At 48.6% G+C, this 15,994-nt stretch overlaps 1 protein-coding gene across 1 annotated transcript in view; it reads left to right on the top strand.

The window, feature by feature from the left end:
- The window catches only part of DOC2B (double C2 domain beta), a 125,555-nt gene that overhangs the window by 16,189 nt on the left and 93,372 nt on the right, over positions 1-15,994 (top strand). The window lies entirely within an intron of this gene.

Genomic DNA, 15,994 nt, shown 5'->3' on the forward strand with positions numbered 1-15,994 from the left:
TCACCCCCGCTGCAGATGAGAAATGTCAGTTTCTCTTGTTATTGGAAAAATCTGCAGGAGCCATGCTCTGCTGCCGGTTTTCCAGGCAAAGAAGATCTCTCACTCCCCACACAGCCCGAGCTCTCTCGAAAAATGTAAGGAGAGACCTTCCTGGATCAGGCCAGTGGCCCATCCAGTCCAGCATCCTGTTCTCAACCAGGTGCCCCCCAAACAGAAACCCACTAGCAGGACCTGAACACAAAACACAAAACAGGACCTGAACTCCAACAATTGATATTCAGAAGCACTGCAGCCTCAAACTGCGGAGACGGATCGCAGCCCTCCTAGCCAGCAGCCATCAATAGGCTTCTCTCCCTCCATGAATTTTTCCAGCCCTCTTTTAAAGCCACCCAACCCAAATTGGTGGTGTAGTGTGGCGTAGTGGTTAGAGTGTGCTAAAACTGCCTCCGGTGCTAAGGTAAACTTTACTTCTGCTGCTCCGTCCACTTTTGCCCCTGGCTCCGCCCACCATGGGCATGCGGCCCCCAGATGGCTGAGCGGGAGGTAATGTGGCCCTCAGCTTGAGAAAAAGATTCCCTACACCTCCGCTGCCTCCAGAGGAAAGATTCAGCTGGGAAACTTCATTCTTTCTTTGATTTTTATGTGTGTGCGAAAAATCTCTCTCTCTCCTTTCCTCCCCCCCTTCCTCCCCACAATGTTTATGCCGAGGGCAGCCGGTGGAGATCAAAGGTTCTCAATCTTATCCCCCCTGGAAAGCAGAGCGGTAGTCACCCCAGCCAGGAAGTATTAAACTGTGGCCGTGAGTCGCATTGAAAAACACTGGCGCCATCTCTCTTGTCTCTCCCTGTCTCTCTCTCTCTCTCTTTCTCTCTGAGGACATTGATACAGCTAAGGCAGGTAGCCCAGGGATTTTAGACACCTCTGCAGGGGCGTCGTCGCTGGGTCCTTAAGAGCCAGGGCGGGGGACTGTTGCAGACCGGTGGCCCAAATTTGCATAAAACGTGCCCTTGCTAATTTACATGGAGCGATGATTCTGATGATTCAGGGAGAGGGGAGCCTGCCCTGTTAACAAAGTGAAAAAACATTAAAATTAAAAAGGGGGGGTTAGATCAGAGCTCACTTAACCCCACAACTCCCAGGCTGTTTGCTTAGTAGGTCTCTATCCAAGCTCATAAGTCTGCAAGAATGTTGTACAGAGTACTGTATTCTTTCTCTCTCTCTCTCTCTCTCTCTCTCTCTCTCTCTCTCTCTCTCTCTCTCTCTCTCTCTCTCTCTCTCTCTGTGCCTGCCTACCTACCTACCTACCTACCTACCTCTAAGAACAGCCTGCTGGATCAGGCCCATCTAGTCCAGCCTCCTGTTCTCACAGTGGCAAGCAGGATTTGAGCACAACACCCCTCTCCTTTCCTGTGGTTTCCAGCAATGAGAATTCAGAAACATTAGCCGTGGAGGCTAATCATCAAAACTTGTTGATAGCGTCATCCTCCATGAAACTGCCCAATCCTCTTTTAAAGCCATCCATGGGCCAGGTGGAATGGCTCAGTCGGTAGAACATGAGACTAAGAGTCTCATGGGTTGTGGGTTCGAGTCCTGCGTTGGGCAAAATATTCCTGCGTTGCAGGGGGGTTGGACTAGATGACCCTCACGGTCCCGCCGAGCCGTACAATTCTATGCTTCTGTGTTGTGGAAGGACCCTTCCCCGTCCCTCGCAGCTCTCCTAGTGCTGATTTTAAAAAAAGGAGTAAGCACAACAACATATATATTTTATTTCATCCACATCGTACGATGTAAAGGTCAGCTCTGGGGAGGCAGCAGTGGCTTGGAGGCCTGCCGACAATGCAGGTTTTCTATTCCTTAACTTTTAACAAATGCCTCTCTCTTTTTTCTTCTTCCCCCTTTTCAAAAGATCGCCTCTCCAATTAAAAGCACCATTGGAGGCTTAATGTCAAATTTGGAACTTGGCAGCAAACGGCCGGGGGGGGGGCAGTTTTTGTGTGTGTGTGTGTGTGTGTGTGTGTGTGTGTGTGTGTGTGTGTGTGTGTATCTTGAATGGCAAAACTTCCTAGCTTTTCAAACAATGTCTGGCATGGACGTTTTTTTCCGAGTCTGTTGCGAGCATCAGTACGGAGCTGTGTCACAGAGGTCCAGGCCTCTCTGTCTGGTCCTTGGGCCTTAGATCAGAAGAGTGTTGCTGGATCTGGTTGATGGCACACCCTCCAACATTCCTCAGATGACAAAAGGGACATTTCTCCCTCCCCGCCAACTGTCCCTCCTTGACCCTCCCATTTTTTGTGTGTCCCCCCCTTCCCTGCAGATTATTTCCTACTACTACTACTGCAATGGGCCACAACCCACATGCCACCCTGAGAAAAACCCTCAATCCCAATTTTATTTTATTCTTTGGTAGACTTACAAGAAGAAAAGCACACGCCAATAAATGAATTTTAGAAAGAGGTAAGATTAGGGGATGCACAAAGTGTTTTTTTTTTTTTAAAAAAAAATCAGGACTCTGTGCAATCCGCTCTGCTCCCCTTTCTTCCTGCCCAGGGCGGCTCTGCCCTCTGTCTGCCCCTCAGAGCCAGCATGGCACACAGCAACAAACAACAGACAACAGGGTAATATTACAGGATGTATAGAAATACCCCAAACCGTGAAAGCACTAAATCATATATATATGCAACCGGAGGGGATGGAATACATAACACATATGCAAATGTCTCTGAAGAGGCGGATAAGGCTCAAAAAGTGCAATGTTCAATGTGCAAAAAGTCAGATGTAATAAGGTGCTAAAGTCTCTCAGGCGTCCTCGTCTGTCCTCCGACGGGCGGCTACCTGGTGTTATCCCCGTTTCACTGGTACAGTTTCTTCAAGGGACGGACTTCATCAACATCATACACTAAAACTTAACGAGGCTGAAATGCTCACAAACCTCAATGGTTCCTGGTTTGTGAGCATTTCAGCCTTGTTAAGTTTTAGCATATGAACATGTGAGACTTTAGCACCTTATTACATTGGACTTTTTGCACATTGAACGTTGCACTTTTTGAACCTTATCCGCCTCTTCAGAGACATAGTTGGTCTTTATGGTGCTACTGAAGGAATTTTTTTATTTTGTTTCGACTCAGACCAACACAGACCTACCTGTAACTATTTGCATATGTGTTATGTATTCCATCCCCTCCGGTTGCATATATATATATATATATATATATATATATATATATATATATGATTTAGTGCTGTCACAGTTTTTGTTATTTCTATACAGCATGGCACGCAGGGCTGGGCCTCAGGGGTGGCAGCCTCCCTTCGTCCTCGCTGGCTCTCCAGCAGCCACTACGAGTTGCCCAAGGGAGGCGGCCGGCAGCAGCGGCCATGGAGAGGCAATGGGAGAAGCGTCAGCTCATCCTCCTCCCCGAGTTCAGCCGTGGCAGCGCTGGCAGAGGAAATAGGGACACCCCAGGATCAAATCAGAAGCTGTGGTGGCTTTCGTAACTCCAGGACTGTCCCTGGAAAATCGGGACACTTGGAGGGTATATGATGGCCTACTTAACCCCATTGGTGCTGGAGGAGACTCTCGAGAGTCCCATGGACTGCAAGAAGATCAGACCTATCAATTCTGAAGGAAATCAGCCCCAAGTGCTCACTGGAAGGACAGATTGTGAAGCTGAGGCTCCAATACTTTGGCCACCTCATGAGAAGAGAAGAATCCTTGGAAAAGACCCTGATGTTGGGAAAGATGGAGGGCACAAGGAGAAGGGGACGGCAGAGGACGAGATGGTTGGACAGTGTTCTTGAAGCCACCAATATGAGTTTGACCAAACTGTGGGAGGCAGTGCAAGACAGGAGTGCCTGGCGTGCTCTGGTCCATGGGGTCACGAAGAGTCGGACATGACTAAACAACTAAACAACAAACAACAACTTAACCCCACACCCTGTTCTCACAGAGGCTGACCAGATGCCTTAGTGGGAAACCTAGGATCTGAGCACAAGAGCAATCTCCTCTCCCATGGCTTCTAGCAACAGGAATTCAGAAGCAGTACCACCTCCGACCATGGAGGCAGAGCATAGCCATTGTGGCTAGTAGCCTCTTCCTCCTCCATGAATTTCCCCAATCCTCTTTTAAAGCCACCCCAGTTGGTGGCCGTCCCTTTCTCTTGTGGCAGGGAGTTCCATAGTTTAGTTGTATGCGGCATGAAGGAGCCCTTTCTTTATCCGACCTGAATCTTCCAACATTCATTGCCCTCTTGCCCATTCTTGCAAGGGGAGAAGAGTCTGACCGCCCTGCACCCAGCCGGATTTTACCCTTCTTCTCTTCCAATGCTAGGCCGACTGCTAGGCGAAATGTGGGTCATTGCTGAAGGCGATCTGGCCTGGCAGAGTCGGAAAAAGAGCAAAATGGCTAAGTCCTCTCTCACGCAGCAGCTGGGAGGTTCAAGGTGACCTCGGGATTGGCGTGGGGAGGGCGGAATCCCTTAGCACGATTCTCTGCTCATCCATCACCTGAGCTTTGCCTCCTTGCTTAGGATCAGAGCTTCTTATGCAAAAAAAAAAGCTTAGCCAGAGGTGGGGACACTCAAGGGCATTTGCAAGCCTGTCGAAGGTGCGAGAGCAGCAGATGGTCCGTGGCGTGTAGCTGTAGAGGGGGCTTTAAGCTGCGCTGCCTCAGAGCTTGTGCCGGTCGAAGTAGGTTTTATTATATGGCTATTGAGGGGATGGGTCCGTCCATTTGCATCCACTGCTTCTCTGCGTTTCTGCACTAGCTTGCAATTTCCCCCCTTCTAAAAAGTCACCCTGGAAATTCACCTGTGGTTTCAGTGCAAATTCCACCTACGTTCTTTGGAACGCAGTTTTGTTTTATTTATTTATCACATGTATCTCCCACCGTGTTTTTTTCTCCAGGTGGTGCGTACACGGTTCTGATCCTCTCCTCGTTTAACACCTTAATTAGGTTAAGCTGTTGAGGGATTGATTGTTAAACCGCTCTGAGAACCTTAGCTCTGGGAGGGGAATGGGGGTCTCCCTAACAACCCCCAGCACCTTCATCAAACTACAGCTCCCAGAATTCTTTGAGGGTGGAAGATATTGATTGTTTCAAATGGTATCATGGTGCTTTGAATGTATGGTGTGAATGTGGCCTAAATCTCACTGAACACTGCATGAAAACAGCCACCATGCAGTGGGTCTGTTGCACAATGCTCACTTTAGTTCTTATCCGCCCCCTCAAAAAAATAGCCTTGTCCAGACAGGTGCACTGAGCCTGCCCCCTGGCAAAGATGGCTTTTACAAGGAAACCAGAGAAGCTCAATTTTTAAAATTAATGTTAAACCTTAAAGGTTGACTGCTAATCACACCGGCTATATTCAAACTCCGGATTCAGGAGCAGACAACAAGAATCTGGCCCGGCGGGGTTCTTCTTAAGTCTCTATACAGGGAACTGGGAAACACTTAATACATGCAGTTCTCCTCTCTTACTTCTCTTCACAACCTTGAGGACTAGCCTCTTGGCTTTCAAAATAAATACATTCTGAGTTTTTCAGGATGTACACACCACAAGCACACGGGATATGTGTGGACCTGATCGTCCAGGTTGCAGAAGTGCATTGCGCAACTGTTTAACTACTAGTAGTAATTAGGTGTAGTTAATACTACTAAAGGTAAAGGGGCCCCTGACCATCAGGTCCAGTCATGTCCGACTCTGGGGTTGCGGCGCTCATCTCGCTCTATACGCCAAGGGAGCCAGCGTTTGTCCGCAGACAGCTTCCGGGTCAGGTGGCCAGCATGATAAAGCTGCTTCTGGCGAACCAGAGCAGCGCACGGAAACGCCGTTTACCTTCCTGCCGGAGCGGTCCCTATTTATCTACTTGCACTTTGATGTGCTTTCGAACTGCTAGGTGGGCAGGAGCTGGGACCGAGCAACGGGAGCTCACCCCGTTGCAGGGATTTGAACCGCCGACCTTCTGATCAGCAAGCCCTAGACTCTGTGGTTTAACCCACAGCGCCACCTGGGTCCCTAGTTAATACTACTACTCTGGCCTTAATCCTTCCCTCTTGAATGTGGAGGAAAACACAGAAGGAGGTGCTATCACCCCCCACCCCAGGGCTTTCCAGCCCAGATAATGTGTGTTTTACTGGGCTTATTACCGTGTTTCCCCTTTTTTAATACGTAGTCATAAAGTAAGCCATGGCAGGGTTTTTATGCATTCGCGAAATATAAGACATACCCCGAAAATAAGACGTACCTTCTTGCTTTCCTTTAGAGCCTCGAGAGGCTTGAAACCAGTTGGGAGGGGGTGCATGAATTGAGCGCGTCACCAGGCGAGCCACGCTGGGAGCCTTTCCGCTCTTCCCAGGACTTTTTTTCCACTTGGGCCGAGCGCCCGGACGGGAAAACCCCTCGGCGTCGGGAGCCCTGCTGGCCCCTTCCGCGCCGCCGGAATGTTGTGGGGCCGCATGGCCCGAAGCAGAGCGGCGGCGGGTGACAGGCAGCGGCAGGAGCCGCGCCGCCGAAAAGTTCTGGGGCCGCATGGCCCGAAGGAGAGCGGCGGCGGGTGACAGGCGGCGGGAGGAGCCGCGCCGCCGAAACGTTCTGGGGCCGCATGGCCCAAGGCAGAGCGGTGGCGGGAGGAAGCGGAAAGTAAAGGGCAGAGCCGGGCAAAAGAGCTCAACACTTGCGTGTTGGTTCGCCTGGTTCCCGCAGACCCCTTTCCGGCAGAAAAATGGCAGGGGCAACCGTGGTGGTGGCAGCATTAACGGCGCCAGGAGGAGGCGGTGGATGCAGTCCAAGGCAAGGCGCTGCTTCGCTCGCCGCCTGGCTCAGCTCGTTGCTGCGGGCGGCTTGTGTGAGTGGGTTTCTCGTGTCTGGGTCAGTGCGCCTGAAAGGGAAGGAGGGGAGCCAAGGAGGGAGAAAGCAGGGCGGGAGAAAAGCCTTTCCTCTTTCCTGCCTTCATTTGTAGCGCTGCTTTCTTAAAGCAGTGTACAGTTCTTACTAGTTGTAAGGAGGTACTTACAGTAATAATAATAAAAAGACACCCCCCGAAAATAAGCCATAGGCTTATTTTCTTGAGTAAAATTAATATAAGACGGTGTCTTAAAATGTGGGAAACACGGTAGATGGGGATGACACACGGCCATTGCAATCCTTCCTGCCCCCAGGCGATAGGAGCTAATGGCTGTGGAATGAGACAATTGCCCTTTAAGCCTGCAGGCAGCTCTTCAGAGGGCAAGGGAACAAAAGCAGGACCAGACCAGCCACACTCTGCAGAGGTAACAGCTCCCCCTGGTGGAGGGAGGCTGCTACAACCAGCAGCTTCCATAGTGCTCTGTCCAGGGTCCTGAACTGCCTTGCCTTGGGACGCAATGGGCGGTGGGTACCCCTAGTAGTACTGGTAGTAAAATCTCAACTCTCACAAGGGAGAAGTCACAGCTGCTAAAGGAGTTTACGTGTGTCAGAACAAAGTTTGGCGGGGTTAGTTTTCCAAAAATGTTAACACCAGGCTTCCCAAAGTGGCTGGTACTGACCCCCTGGGTTTGATGGAACCCTGGAGAGGGGTGAATTAAGACAAAGGGGTCAAAAAGGGCGTAGGCATGTGGAAAATAAGTTGATGAGGTTTAATCCCAAAAGAACTAATTTCCAATGAGGAACTTTTGCATGGTAGCAAAGCATAAAATTTACATTTTATGATTCCTAGCAGTGGTGATGGATAATTAATACACATTGATTAGATATCAATTATTTCTTGATTTTATTTCATTTACATTCCTAAGAATTTGGATTAGGGGTCAATGACAATTTCACAAGCTCATCAAGCGTTCTCAGACTTAAGTGATTTAAAATGGCGGAGAAACCCCAACTTCCCTCATTCCTGTTGCCAAAGTCTTCATTTCCTCTAAGAGTGTGAGACCCTTCTCCAATATCTGGAAAACATTCCTGCCCCCATCTCATTTTATATAGAAGGGATCAGCCAACCCCAAGACCCAACAACTCACCTACCCACCGTGGTTTGACCATCTCAAACCCACTCCCCATTGAAAGAGTAGCAGGATAAATGAGGAAGGATTAAAGTTTGCAGATGTTCAACAAAGTACTAAACAGCTGCTAAACATTCCCCCTGCAGGTGTGACTGTGTGCATCCATGAGGACCAGTCGCTTGAAAAATAATAATCTGAAAAGTTGGTTCCAAAGTGTTCTGGCCCAAACTTTCAGACCAGGAGGGGGAGCGGGGTGGATATTCTTTACAAGGTTCCTCCAGTCACATTGCTGCAATTTCTCAAATCCCACCCCTTTCACATCATCGGCCCATTTTTGCTTTGCGAAACTGTGCTTAATGTCTTGGGGGAATGCCTGGAGGAGCTCAGCAGCCGTGACAAAACGAAGGCTGTCTCCTTCTCCTGCCAAGGGAGACAGACTGCCTTTCTCAGTTCTGCTCACTTTCTTACTTAAAAAAACAAAACAAGGCGGGGAGAGAGAAAGGAAATGAAGATAAAATAAAAGAACGTCTGCTTCAATATTTTGCTTCCTTTTATAATCGTGTGTGTTGCTGAACAGAGACTAGTGCCTTCCCTTTCACCTGAGGGTGGAGGGAATTGTCACCATCTTCTGGGCCGAAAACAAACCATCAATTCTCTCCTGTCTTTCACACGCAGCCTGTGGATTTATGCTTGGCATTTGTTCGCTTGCGCACAAATAAAAGACTGCATGTGATCATTCCAAAACAGCAGAGGGTGGTGCTCATTGAGACTGGTGGGGTGGGAAGCAGGCAAGGGCGACACCTCAGTAGGAGAGCATCTGCTTTGCATGTAGAAGGTCCCAGTTTCAATTCCTGGCATCTCCTGGTAGGGCTAGGGACCTTCCCTGCATGAAACCCTGGAGAGCTGCTGCCAGTCAGTGTAGGCAATAGTGAGCTAGATGGAGCAATGACCTGACTCTGTATTCGGCAACTCCCAGTGTAGCTGGAGAAAGAACCGCCTCTTTTCCCATCTACAAAGACAACACCCCACTGAGATCGAGGAGGAGGAAGCTGCCAGCCAGTGCCACCCCTTGGACAAGCTGTGAGTCAGAAGCCAGGCGGGTGGGGGCTACTGAGGCTGGTGGAGCAGGCCCCATTCACTCTAATGGACTAGCCTCCACCCTTCCAAAAGTCCCCTAGTATGGGCACAATTCTAGCAGGCAGCCGAGTTTGAGTCCAGTTGTTAAGCACATTCATGGGGGTTAAGGCTATCAGTGGCGGCTAGCTGTGATGGTGATGTGGAGCCTCCAGTGCCAGGGGCAGTCTGCCTCTGAATACTGGGAATTTGCCAGCGGGGACAGCCGCAATTGCACTCAGATGACCCAGCAAGGCTCTTCATATGTGTGTCTGTGTGTCTCTGTGTGTGTCTGGTTAAACCTGGGGTCCCCAAACTAAGGCCCGGGGGCCAGATGCGGCCCAATCGCCTTCTAAATCCGGCCCGGGAATCAGCATATTTTTACATGAGTAGAATGTGTCCTTTTATTTAAAATGCATCTCTGGGTTATTTGTGCGACCTGCCTAGTGTCTTTACATGAGTAGAATGTGTCCTTTTATTTAAAATGCATCTCTGGGTTATTTGTGCGACCTGCCTAGTGTCTTTACATGAGTAGAATGTGTCCTTTTATTTAAAATGCATCTCTGGGTTATTTGTGCGACCTGCCTAGTGTCTTTACATGAGTAGAATGTGTCCTTTTATTTAAAATGCATCTCTGGGTTATTTGTGCGACCTGCCTAGTGTCTTTACATGAGTAGAATGTGTCCTTTTATTTAAAATGCATCTCTGGGTTATTTGTGCGACCTGCCTAGTGTCTTTACATGAGTAGAATGTGTCCTTTTATTTAAAATGCATCTCTGGGTTATTTGTGCGACCTGCCTAGTGTCTTTACATGAGTAGAATGTGTCCTTTTATTTAAAATGCATCTCTGGGTTATTTGTGGGACATTCATTCCTATTTTTTTTCAAAATACAGTCCGGCCCCCACAAGGTCTGAGGGACAGTGGACCGGCCCCCTGCTGAAAAAGTTTGATGACCCCTGGGTTAAACCTCCCAGGCCTCATTTCCGTATAAACAGAGCAATTTTCAAAGGATGTCGCTGTTGCAAAACACTGGAAAACAAATGTGCTGTTTGCTTGCCGTAATGGGAATCTTAACGAGGCCCTGAGGATTGATCTCCCCCATCCAATTTTAATAGGCCAGTTTTAGCATCACAGAGTGGTGGAAGAAGGGGGTGGGAGAGGGAAACTACTGCCACCTTCCCTTGGGCTGGGAGCTTAGTGACAGAAAAAAACAACACCCATCATTTGCTCCAGGAACTGTGCAGGATCAGGGCCCAGCAGCAGGTGTGCCACCAAAATGGAGTGACTTTTGGCAAGGGCTGTCATCCAATTAAAAAAACAACAACCATGCACATCTCAGCCTCCCAGAGCAATGGAAGGAGCCAGGGATAGTTACATCCAATTTTGCTGGGTCAAAGGGGTATTGTTCCGCAGGCTGACTGGCTGCCTGCCTTGCAGAGAGGCAGGCAAAGTGGTTCCCTTCCATTTTCTGGATCCAGCGGTAGAATGAAGTGTTCAGCTCCATGGCCTTTGGCAGCCAGATCCTTCCACTGTATCCCGGCCCATGATACTGGCTGCAGAATGAAGCCATGGCCGGAGTCTTGAGTGCCAAACACCAGCTGCCCAGAATCAGTTGCTGCTCCTTTTTTTAATTAAATCATTAAGACAGCAAAATAATAGATTCCCACAAATAAGGCACAATAAAGTGAATAAAGACATCTGCTTGCAAATGCTAACCGTATTACAACAAATTGAAGGCGGCATAAGGCTGAGCATTAGCATTAAAGTTGCTTTTCCCGCGCATCACAAAGAATACCCATTTTTCTACAAACTTATTAGCTTGATTTATGTGCACTCTTTCCTAAGTTAATTTAATCATTGTTACTATAGACCAAATCATGTCAAGCCATTCACATACAGTTGCTTTTTTAAAAAAGAAGAAGAAGACTTTCCATCTCATTTGCATGTCCAGATTCTTTGTGTCCTTGTTTATCTGTGTCCTTTCCTAACCTGGGGCTGAGGATCGGAGGATCTGAACTCAGTACAGTGGTACCTCGGTTTACAAACACAATTGGTTCCGGAAGTCTATACTTAACCTGAAGCGTACTTAACCTGAAGCGAACTTTCCCATTGAAAGTAATGGAAAGTTGATTAATCTGTTCCAGACGGTCCGCGGAGTACTTAAACTGAAAATACTCAAACCGAGGCGTACTTAAACCAAGGTATGGCTGTACTATGCAGCCAGGGGCTGGGGGACTAGCCCAGGTTGTTAGCTGTGGGGAGTGGGTGCCTTGGATTCGATTTTCACTCCCAGTCCTGACACCTGGTGAGCAAGGTCTCACCTGCACTGCACATTTAAAGCAGCATCATACCACTTCTAAGCAGTCATGGCTTCCCTAAAAGAATTCTAGGATCTGTAGTTAGTTCTGGGCACTGCGACTTCATAGATGACCCTCTATTCCCCTCGCAGAGTCCCTGAGAAGAAGGATTTGGTTGTTAAACCACTTTGGGAATCGTAGCTCCACAAGGGGAATAGGGGTCCTCTCACAGCTCTCGGCACCCATAACAAACTACAGTTCCCAGGAATCTTTCAGGGAAGCTGTGACTGTTTAAAGTGGTTTGAGAAGTGGATATGCAGCTGGGCCCTTTGTCTCCTACTTAACGGGTCTCTATTTGAAGAACTTCCATATCATTTGAACGCATCCTTTTGTTTTATGGAATGTAGGACCCCAGGCGTGTGTGTGAAACAGGGGGTGCCAACCTTTTGGGGGGTGCATTTGGAATTCCAAAAGAGCACCCACTTCCCTGCCCTAGTCTCTCAGCTCACCCCTCTTTCCTTCCAGCTGCCAATCTTTATATGATTTTTCTGACTCGGATCAGTCAGCTTGGGTGCAAGCTTGAGTCTTGAAAAGCCCAGAGAGCAGGAAGCAGCAGCAGGAAAGTGTCACTTTTTTTGACATCAACTCTATGCACTTTATAAAAGGGGAAAGTCACCACCTTCACCACCTTGTGACCAAGCGGGCAGGGATCAGAGGCCCAGTGAGAGTGCCAGAAGAAGTCCTTAAGAGCACCCACCCCTCATTGGGCAACCTCAGGTGCAGAATATATTATTATTATTTATACCCCGCCCATCTGGCTGGGTCTCCCCAGCCACTCTGGGCGGCTTCCAAAATACAATGGTCTGTTAAACATTAAAAGCTTCCCTAAACAGGGCTGCCTTCAGATGTCTTCTAAAAGTCTGGTAGTTGTTTTTCTCTTTGACATCTGGTGAGAGGGGGTTCCATAGGGCGGGTGCCGCTACCGAGAAGGCCCTCTGCCTGGTTCCCTGTAACTTGGCTTCTCGCAATGAGGGAACCGCCAGAAGGCCCTCGGCACTGGACCTCAGTGTCCGGGCAGAACGATTGGGGGTGGAGACGCTCCTTCAGGTATACTGGACCGAGGCCATTTAGGGCTTCAAAGGTCAGCACCAACACTTTGAATTGTGCTCGGAAACGTACTGGGAGCCAATGTAGGTCTTTCAGGACTGGTGTTATGTGGTCTCGGCGGCCACTCCCAGTCACAAGTCTAGCTGCTGCATTCTGGATTAGTTGTAGTTTCCGGGTCACCTTCAAAGGTAGCCCCACATAGAGCGCATTGCAGTAGTTCAAGCGGGAGATAACCAGAGCATGCATGACTCTGGCGAGACAGTCTGCGGGCAGGTAGGGTCTCAGCCTGCATACCAGGTGGAGCTGGTAGACAGCTGCCCTGGACACAGAATTGACCTGCGCCTCCATGGACTGCTGTGAGTCCAAGATGACTCCCAGGCTGAGCACCTGGTCCTTCAGGGGCACAGTTACCCCATTCAGGACCAGGGAGTCCTCCACACCTGCCCGTCTCCTGTCCCCCCAAAACAGTACTTCTGTCTTGTCAGGATTCAACCTCAATCTGTTAGCCGCCATCCATCCTCCAACCGCCTCCAGGCACTCACACAGGACCTTCACCGCCTTCACTGGCTCTGATTTGAAAGAGAGGTAGAGCTGGGTATCATCCGCATACTGATGAACATCCAGACCAATGCATTGCATTTCTAATTTAAATGGCAAGAATCATTTCTAAATCTGCAGCTGTACATGGATCCAAGCATATTGGTGTCCTCTTTTTTTCTTGGACAGCCAACCTCAGCCTGCCCTTGCTGGAAGAGGCAGTAATGGCCACCAACTCGGACTAGGCAAAGTCATGGAGGAAAAGAAAGCTATGGATGCCTACTAGCCACAATGCTGTTGTTTTTGCCCTGCTGTTGGAGGCAGCAAAGCTTCCGAATACCAGCTGTGGGAGACCAGAGGTGGGAAGAGAGCTCTGCTTGCGGGCGTCCTGTTGGGGACACCTGATGGGCCCCTGTGACAACAGAATCTTGGACAAGATGGGTCCCCAGTTTGATCCACCAGATCTCTTCTTCTCTTCTTAACCCTTCCAAGTTGGGGAACCTGACCACCTCAGGTCAAGGGAAGAAAGGTTCTGCAACGGTACCAAAATTTTATATGCATATATATTATTTTAAGAAACAAAACAGCACAGCAGGGAATCAGGAAGTCCAGCGCTGCCATTTACAACCTATTCATCATTTCTGCAAGTCAGCATCCTTATCCCACCCTGTTCCTCTCAAATTTCCCCCTTTAAAAAAATATGTGGTGCTAAATTTAACCAGCTTATTGGCACACTCATCCCTCTCCTCCCCCCCCACCCCCACACATCGCACCCACCTTATTTTCCCTCTACCATTCTGCCAAGGACCGGCTTTGAGTATGTTTTGAGAGAGAAAACCGACAGGGTGTCTTTCTGCTTCAATCAATAATCTCTTGTGTGGGAACAAACAGCCCCTCGAATTATAGATGCTGGGCTCACGAGGATTGCGTGGGAGTAGTGTGCAGGTGTGGAATCCACAGCAGAGCTTTTAGTCGTCCCCCCTCCATCATTTTAAGAAGGCAAGCTTCTAGCCCTCATGGGGCACTCTGAGAAAAGGTGCCTTGGAATTCGGTACTGGGCAATGTCAGGAGGAAGCTCAGAGGCCTTCTGAAGTGAGGTGGGCAGTAGATGGACAAAATCAAATTTAAAAGCCAGAGCAAGGAGAGGGTAACTTCTGGGGAACTCCCCCCCCCGCTATCGTTGGACTCCAGCTCCCATCACTCCTAGCCTGCATGGCCAATGGCCGAGGATTCTGGGAGTTGTAGTCAATCAATCAATATACTTTATTTGACCGATAGTCAGAACAAAAACATTTCACAATACAAAGATAAACATATAAAACTGAAGGCATCAGGAGGATACATAAAATATAAAAAATATAAAACTGAAGACATCAGCGGGATACATAAAAATATAAAACTGAGGGCATCAGCAGGATACATAAATGGGGTATGACCGCACTACTAAACCTCCTACAGGTAACCCACATCAAGACATTCGATTATACGTTTCCGACACTTGAGCGCCAGGAAAAGGAATTTAGCCACTGAGAAGGTTATTTTCCCAGTGGGCTTGTTTAGCAAATATGCTGCCTGCCGTTCTCTTGGTCGGGAACTAAACTGAGATAAATACGGGTCTATAAGATATTGCCTTAAATCATTATAAAAGGGACAACTCAGTAGAATGTGTTCTGTGGATTCTACCTCACCCAAGGCACAATGGCACATTCTCTGACCATATGGGACTCCTCCAAATCTTCCCCTCAAAACCGCCGAATCAAGGACATTCAGTCTAGCCGCAGTAAGTAGTCTGCGGTATTCCACGTAGTGGATATCCGCCAGGTAACGGGCTGGTGCAGACCGATACACCTGCTCCCCTAAAAACATCCCAGATTTCACGCGGGCTATGTCCTCCTGTCTGGCGATATCCCCCAATCTCTGAGCGATCATCGCTTTAGCGCGACTGAACGTCATGGACTCAATATAAAGGGAGGACAGACCGCACTTTTGCACTTCCTCTACCACTTCCCTTTCCCATGGAGATTTAAAATTATCCCTCAGAATCAGGGGGGCCAAACCCATCGGTCTGAAACATAGTTTGAGCCATAGCCATAATTTCGCTTTCAGGGCCACATACGTAAAGGCTTGGCAACCGGTCTCCAATCTCATGATCGCACCCGCAACAGAAGGGGGGATCCTGAGAATGGCCCTGAGGAATTGTGATTGGATGGATTCCAATCTTACAAAGTCCCTACGCGTACCCAAGGCAATGCCCACCAAAAGTAGTGGGAGAACTTTCATTTTAAAGAGTCGCAGGGCAACATCCACTGTTTGTGCCTGTTTCTTGGAGTACAGGGATCTAATCAACAGAGCTGCTTTAGAAGCATTTGCGGCTATATATTCTCTGTGTGCCAAGAAGGACCTGTTTGATCGAACTATCTGACCCAGGTATTTGAAGCAACTAACCTGCTCTATGGGAATACCATTAATTGACCACAAATTAGGTTTTGGTCGAGCAGCAAAGACCATTATTTTGGTCTTGGCATAATTAAGATGGAGCTCGTGTTGGGTCACATATTCATGAAGAGCTCGAAGCATCCTCCTTAACCCAATGGGGGAGGTAGCTAAAAGGGCGGCGTCATCCGCATACAGGAGGACATTCAAGGCTCTACCTGCTAATTTTGGCGGGTGGAAAGCAGCATTGGTCATATGGGCCACTAGTGAGTTAATATAGAAATTAAATAGGGCAGGGGCAAGCAAGCAGCCCTGTCTTACCCCTCTAGTGGAGTTGTAGTCAAATAGCAGCTGAACAGCTACAAGTTCCCCATCCTTGCAACAGAGGAATATATCCAGTGGAATGTCAAACATTCATTACTTAGAGGTAGACTTCCATTGAGCATTGATGTTCCATGTAACTAAGTCATTGGTTAGACCTACCCCCACAAGTTTGTTTAATGTAAAGCCCAGGACTATCATCACATCTTGTGGA

This window comes from Zootoca vivipara, chromosome 15, assembly GCF_963506605.1.
Source record: "Zootoca vivipara chromosome 15, rZooViv1.1, whole genome shotgun sequence".
Lineage (NCBI taxonomy): Eukaryota > Metazoa > Chordata > Lepidosauria > Squamata > Lacertidae > Zootoca > Zootoca vivipara.